Below are 7530 nucleotides of genomic sequence, written 5' to 3' on the forward strand. Positions count from 1 at the left end.
TCCCTGGGACAGGAAGATCCCATATACCATGGAGCAGCTAGTTCCCTCTGCCACAACTAATGAGCCAGTACTCTAGCGCCTACCAGCTACAACTACTGATGCCATGCACCACAATTATGGAAGTCTGCATGCCCAGAGCTGTTTCTCCACAACAAGAGAAGCCACTGTAAATAGAAACCCATGCACTGCAACAAAGAGTAGCTCCGTCTTGCCTCAATGGGAGAAAGCCCACAAGTAGCAATGAAGATTCAGTGCAGTCAAAAAATAAATAATAAACAGATAAATTTTTTAAAAACTATAAAATGGTCAAAAGACTTTCTGTCAAATATACTGTAAATGAAATTAATAAGATTATATTTCCCATGTTGAGTAAACTAAATATCACATCCAATCTCAAAACAGGAATTTATATTAGACAATTTTTAATTTAAGAAGTTGCAACTAACAAAATGTTCATAAGAATGGGAGTCAGAAAGACATAAGAAAAGTTGTTTAAATTGAAAGAGAAATGTATAAACAAATATGATTTTAAACTCCTAGGAATAAAGAGAATAAACAAGATTGAATGGAAGCCATTTTGATTTGAATAACTTATTAAAATTCTTCACTATATATTTTTTTTAAAAATTTCCTTGCAAAATGTCTCTAATTTATTATAACACATCATTTCATTTGCTTCTAAAAAATAGTCTTTTTTGCCATGTCCATGAAGGCTTGTTTGACTTGCTGATTCTGTAGGCTGTAAATGTAGGGCTTCAGCATGGGGGCTACTGAGGTGTTTAGCACAGCCACTCCCTTACTCAAAGCAAGCCACTCACAGCCACTCCCTATCCTGTGCTGAGGTTTTAATGTACACAAAAATGCAGCTGCAATAAGAGATGGAGATGACAATCATGTGGGAAGAACATGTGGAAAAGGCCTTTGTCCTTTGATTGGTAGAAGAAATTCTTAAAATTGTTCTCATGGTGTATGTATAGGACAGAATTATTAATGCCAAAGCGAATATTAGAGTAAACTCAGCACAGGAAAACCCCATCATTGCGAGAAAGTTTGTGTCTGAACAAGACAGTTGAAGCAACAGAAAATAGTCACAGGCAAAATGGTCAATAATATTAGACCTACAGTAATCAAGGTTTAAGAGCAACATGAGTGCAGGGAATATGATTAAGAATGAAACTAGCCAGGAAGAGAAGACAAGCAGTGTGCAGACTCTGTGATTCATGATGGTCATGTAATGCAGGGGATTGCAGATAGCAATGTAATGATCATAGGACATGGCAGACAGAAGGTAAAACTCAGTGACTCCCAAGAGAATGAGAAAAAATAACTGAGCAATGCAATCATTAAAAGAAATGGTTTTATCTCCTTTATAATGGTGGCCAAGAACTTGGATATACTGAGAGTTGTGAATGACACTTCTAAGTTGGAGAAATTTCTGAGGAAGAAATACATGGGGGTTTGGAGGTGGGCATCCAGCAGGATCAGGGTGATAATGGTCAGGTTCCCAGTGATGCTGAGCATGTAGGTCATGAGCAGAAAAACAAAGATCACAACCTGAAGCTGTGAGTCATCTGAGCCCCAGGAGGATAAACTCTATTGTTTCTGTGTGGTTTCTCATTCTTCAGTTGCTTATTTGTTTTTCTCCTTCCAGGAGACCTACAAGAGAAATAACAAGGAATACACTAGAAGAGAGGATTACCAAATATCCTAGTGTCAGTTCAGTTCAGTTGCTCACTTGTGTCTGAGTCTTTGCGACCCTTTGAATCACAGCACGCCAGGCCTCCCTGTCCATCACCAACTCTTGGAGTTCACTCAGACTCACGTCCATCGAGTCAGTGATGCCATCCAACCGTCTCATCCTCTGTCGTCCCCTTCTCCTCCTGCCCCCAATCCCTCCCAGCATCAGAGTCTTTTCAAATGAATCAACTGTCCGCATGAGGTGGCCAAAGTACTGGAGTTTCAGCTTCAGCATCATTCCTTCCAAAGAAATCTGAGGGCTGATCTCCTTCAGAATGGACTGGTTGGATCTTCTTGCAGCCCAAGGGACTCTCAAGAGTCTTCTCCAACACCACAGTTCAAAACCATCAATTCTTCAGCGCTCAGCTTTCTTCACAGTCCAACTCTCACATCCATACACGACCACTGGAAAAAATCATAGCCTTGACTAGACGGACCTTTGTTGGCAAAGTAATGTCTCTGCTTTTAAATATGCTATCTAGCTTGGTCATAACTTTTCTTCCAAGGAGTAAGCGTCTTTTAATTTCATGGCTGTATTACTCAGTCATAAAAAAATAAGATAAAATTGGGTCATTGTAGTAACCTGAATGCACCTAGACTCGGTCATGCAGAGTAAAGTAAGTCAGAAAGAGAAAAACAAACATCATATTAACACGTATGTATGGAATCTAGAAAGATGTTACAGATGAGCCTGTTTGAAGGGCAGAAATAGAGATGCAGACATAGAGAATGGACATGTGAACACAGAGGAGGTAGGGCTGCTGCTGCTAAGTCGTTTCAGTCATGTCCGACTCTGTGCGACCCCATAGACGGCAGCCTACCAGGCTACCCCGTCCCCGGGATTCTCCAGGCAAGGACACTGGAATGGGTTGCCATTTCCTTCTCCAATGCATGAAAATGAAAATTGAAAGTGAAGTCTCTCAGTCATGTCCAACTCTTAGCAACCCCATGGACTGCAGCCTACCAGGCTCCAAGGACACTGGAATGGGTTGCCATTTCCTTCTCCAATGCATGAAAATGAAAATTGAAAGTGAAGTCTCTCAGTCATGTCCAACTCTTAGCAACCCCATGGACTGCAGCCTACCAGGCTCCAAGGACACTGGAATGGGTTGCCATTTCCTTCTCCAATGCATGAAAATGAAAATTGAAAGTGAAGTCTCTCAGTCATGTCCAACTCTTAGCAACCCCATGGACTGCAGCCTACCAGGCTCCAAGGACACTGGAATGGGTTGCCATTTCCTTCTCCAATGCATGAAAATGAAAATTGAAAGTGAAGTCTCTCAGTCATGTCCAACTCTTAGCAACCCCATGGACTGCAGCCTACCAGGCTCCTCCATCCATGGGATTTTCCAGGCAAGATTACTGGAGTGGGGTGTCATTACCTTCTCCAGAGGCAGGGCTGGGTGATATGGATTGGGAGAGGACTGACACATATACACTACCATATGTCAAACAGAGAGCTAGTGGGAAGCTACTCTATAGCACAACTTGGTACCCTGTGATGAGCTAGAGATGTGGGATGGGGACAGCGGGATGGTGGCTTAAGGAACAGAGGATATATGTATACATGTATATATATGTATATACAAGTTGGTTCACTTCTTTGTACAGCAGAAATTATCACAAAATTGTAAAGCAATTATACTTCAATAAAAATAAAATAAGCCAGCAATATAAGGCATTTTTCATCTGTAATTGAAATACTTGTAATGTTAAAAGTTCTTTTATAGGTACTGACAACTAGTTTCTATGAAAAATGCTTTAAGACAATGATTTTTAAACTAAACACACTCTAATTTGAGCAATAACAATAATGGTTAATCTCTGCTACAATTAGTTTTAATTTCATTAGATAATGTATTCACAAATAAACTGGTAGTATTAACAAAAAATACACTTACAAAAAAAAAAAAAAGCACCTACTTATGAAGATTCTCAAGAAATTTCTGCTGTCTATTCGTTTCTGAAGCCAAAATTCAACATTTAAGCTTTGTCAAAGTGGAAAATTCTGGGTCAGAACTTAGGTGTTTAGCTCCGAGCACGGAAATCTTATTCCCTAAGAAGCACAATGAATCCATCATTTCTCAAAAAATATGTGAAACACAGGTTTGAATAATCTCATATGTTATTTTGGTTAAGATTTCCTGCCTTAACTGTGGACAATCATAGATTACATCTTATGTGTAGTGTTAATCATCATCCAGAGCCCTCAACATTTGCATACAGTTTTGAGTATGCAGTAAAAGAAAAGAAAGAAAATTCATAATCATACCAGAGGGAGATTCAGAGAACAGAAGCCATGAAAATAACAGAAATAAAAAGAGATTCAAGAATATCCACACATATTTACCTTACAGTTTGAAAATAATGAGAAATAATTTCAATGAAGAGCTAATTACCAATGTAAAATAATTGGTATGAAGAGTCCAAGGAATACTTAGCCAATAATTAGAAGTAGACAAATAAAGGTTCATGAAAGAAGACAACAAGAAACATAGAAGGGAACAGCTACCCAATCCAGTATTCTGGCCTGGAGAATTCCATGGACTGTATTCCATGGGGTCACAGAGTTGGACACGACTGACTGACTTTCACTTCACTTCACAATGGTTATCAGGAATTTATAGACCAGTGGGGATGAGATTCCTTAGAAGGAGAAATTTCAGAGGAAAAAATATATTAAAATGTTTAGGAAAAAATTCAGCAGGATCAAGAGGATAAGCTCTCAATCATAGTCTATATTATTACTCTTGCAAAATAGAAACAGGAAAATAACAATTTACAATACAGTCAATCTGTCAGTCTAAGCTGAATGAACTCTATCTCCAGTCATTGGTTCTCAATTTTCTTTTATGTATTTACTGAAACCACATGATAACTAGTGAAAAGTAATATTAAACTGACAAGCTAAGAAAGAAACTTTTTCAGAATCCTATTTGTAAGCAACTATTTTTTTCTGCATAAGTATCATATGATACAGTCATGCAGCAAATTGCTTTTGAGATCATGATATTCTAAGAGTTCTTTCCTGTTAAATATTTTGTATAGTCCCTATTTGCCAAAACACATTTTTTAAAATATTTCCAGTGTGACTCCTACAATAGGAATGTTTTAAAGAGTCAAGGCATATGACTTTTGAATTATACTTTCTAATGATATTAAAAGAATAGCTGTAATATATGCTAAAGAGCTTCCCTAGTAGCTTAGTTGACAAAGAATCTGCCTGCAATGCAGAAGACCTGGGTTCAATTCTTGGGTCAGGAAGAATCCATGGAGAAGGAAATAGCAACCCACTCCATCATTCTTGCCCAGAGAATCCTATGGACAGAGGAATCTGGCAGGCTACAGTCCATGGGGTTGTGATAGTCAGACATGACTTAGTGACTAAACCACCACCAATATATTCTAAATGTTTGTTGCTCAGCTGGTAAAGTATCTGCCTGCAATGCAGGAGACCTGGGTTTGATCCCTGGGTTGGGAAGATCCCCTGGAGAAGAGAAAGGCTAGCTACTCCAGTATTCTGGCCTGGAAAATTCCCATGGACTCTAGTCCATGGGGTCACAAAGAGTCCTACTTTCTCTTAAGAAGTTCTACCTAAATTTGACAAGCTGTGCTACATATTCAAGACAATTAAAAACAACAATAACACTATTAAACTACTGGGGAATCAGAATTCAGAGGTCAGTGCTAATGGGAGGTAATATATCATAGACTATTAGAAGTGGTAGAGAAGATTGAGAATATAACTTTAATCTGCCTGCAATTGGGAAGAGAAGACCTCAATAATGCTAGGTCCTTATTAGGAGTGTGAGTGTATCTTTTATGGTAAGTAACTATTGAAAATATTGAAATGAAGCATTTCAGAGTACTCTAATGAAAAATTAATGGCTCAACTGGAAGGCAATGTATTTTTAATCAAACTCTATCTTGGTTAACACATAACAGAATCATAACTTGAGAATATTGAGAGATTCTTAATCTTCTCCTATGTTAGACTGTCTCAATATGGAACATGCATACATATATATAACATATATATATATTATTTTCACTTATGTGCTCTTAAAACTTACAGAAGTTATATAATGCTCCATGAGCATTATATCTATTTTCTCAAAATGGAAAATGTAGATATACAAATAATCAAGAGAAAATGCCATTATTTTACTCTTTCAAAAATACTATTTATGAGTTAAATGTCTTTTAATGTTCACCTCATTACCAAGCTGAACAGAAATCTTTAAAATAATCCAATCAATTACATAATATATGTATATTTCTCACTGACTACATTTTATTCTATTCTTTTAGATAGTATTCAAATCAAGACCCATAGTTAAAGTAAAAAAGAAGTAAAAAATATATTATGGTTTAATGCTTATATGTTTCTGGCAAAAAAATCATGTAACATACTGTGTACCTGTGAAAATTTTTTAATTAATTAATTTATTTTAATTGGCTAATTACTTTACAATATTGTGGTGGTTTTTGCCATACATTGACATGAATCAGCCTCTGTGAAAATGTTTTAATCATATTTCATATTTTAAATTTTTGGTCAAATATAGAAATTGCTTTGATGAATAAAATCCAGATTATTACCAATGAAGGTATAATAGGAATATTAAGCATAGGAATTTCAAAATTACTTAAGGAAGGAAAAATTCAGCTTATTCTACTAATTTTGTTTCATTGTTAGGAGATATAGGCATATATTTTTATGTCCATGTGTATGACACTCTTAAAGAAATGAATACATTTTGTTAGCATTGCTCTCCTTCATTTAACAGATATTTACAATCAGTCTCCAATTAGCTTCAGAAGTGTCCCAAGTTATTGAAGGGGGTGCTTATTGGGTATGTAAACACTGTATTTCATTTTTAATTTTAATTTTTAAGATAAACCGGCAAGATAATGCACTTCTCTTTCATAATTGAACTATTATAAAACTTAACAATTCTCAAATAGAAACTAAACAACTAGTTCCTATAGAAAGTGACATAGCAATCATTTTTTAAAATATTTCCTAATTTGAACAAAAACATTAATGTTTAATCTCTGCTACACGTTTCTCTCAGCTCATTAAATAGATTATGCATGAATAAATTGGTAGTATTACAAAATGTAAATTAATGTTAATATTTAACCTCAGATATGCAGATGACACCACACTTAATGGTAGAAAGCAAAAAATAACTAAACAGCCTCTTGAAAGTGAAAGAGAAGAGTGAAAAAGTTGGCTTAAAACTCAACACTCAAAAAACTAAGACTATGGCATCTGATCCCACCACTACATGGCAAATAGATGGGGAAACAATGGAAACAGTGACAGACTTTATTTTGGGGGCTCCAAAATCACTGAAGATCATGACTGTAGCCATGAAATTAAGAGACACTTTCTCCTTGGAAGAAAAGTTATGACCAACCTAGCTGCTGCTGCTGCTAAGTCGAGTCAGTCGTGTCCAACTGTGTGCGACCCCATAGACGGCAGCCCACCAGGCTCAGCCATCCCTGGGATTCTCCAGGCAAGAACACTGGAGTGGGTTGCCATTTCCTTCTCCAATGCATTAAAGTGAAAAGTGAAAGTGAAGTCGCTCAGTCGTGTCCGACTCTTAGCGACCTCATGGACTGCAGCCTACCAGGCTTCTCCGTCCATGGGATTTTCCATGGGGAGGGAGGAGGGAGGAGGGTTCAGGATGGGGAACACATGTATACCTGTGGCGGATTCATTTTGATATTTGGCAAAACTAATACAATTATGTAAATTTTAAAAATAAAATAAAATTAAAAAAA

The 7530-nt window shown here is 36.8% G+C and overlaps 1 pseudogene; it reads right to left on the reverse strand.

Moving 5' to 3' along the window:
- Nucleotides 1–678: 678 nt before the first annotated feature.
- On the reverse strand, nt 679–1618 carry LOC104985906 (annotated as a pseudogene).
- Nucleotides 1619–7530: the final 5912 nt, after the last annotated feature.

Source organism: Bison bison, unplaced genomic scaffold (assembly GCF_000754665.1).
Source record: "Bison bison bison isolate TAMUID 2011002044 unplaced genomic scaffold, Bison_UMD1.0 scf7180017864062, whole genome shotgun sequence".
Taxonomy (NCBI): domain Eukaryota; kingdom Metazoa; phylum Chordata; class Mammalia; order Artiodactyla; family Bovidae; genus Bison; species Bison bison.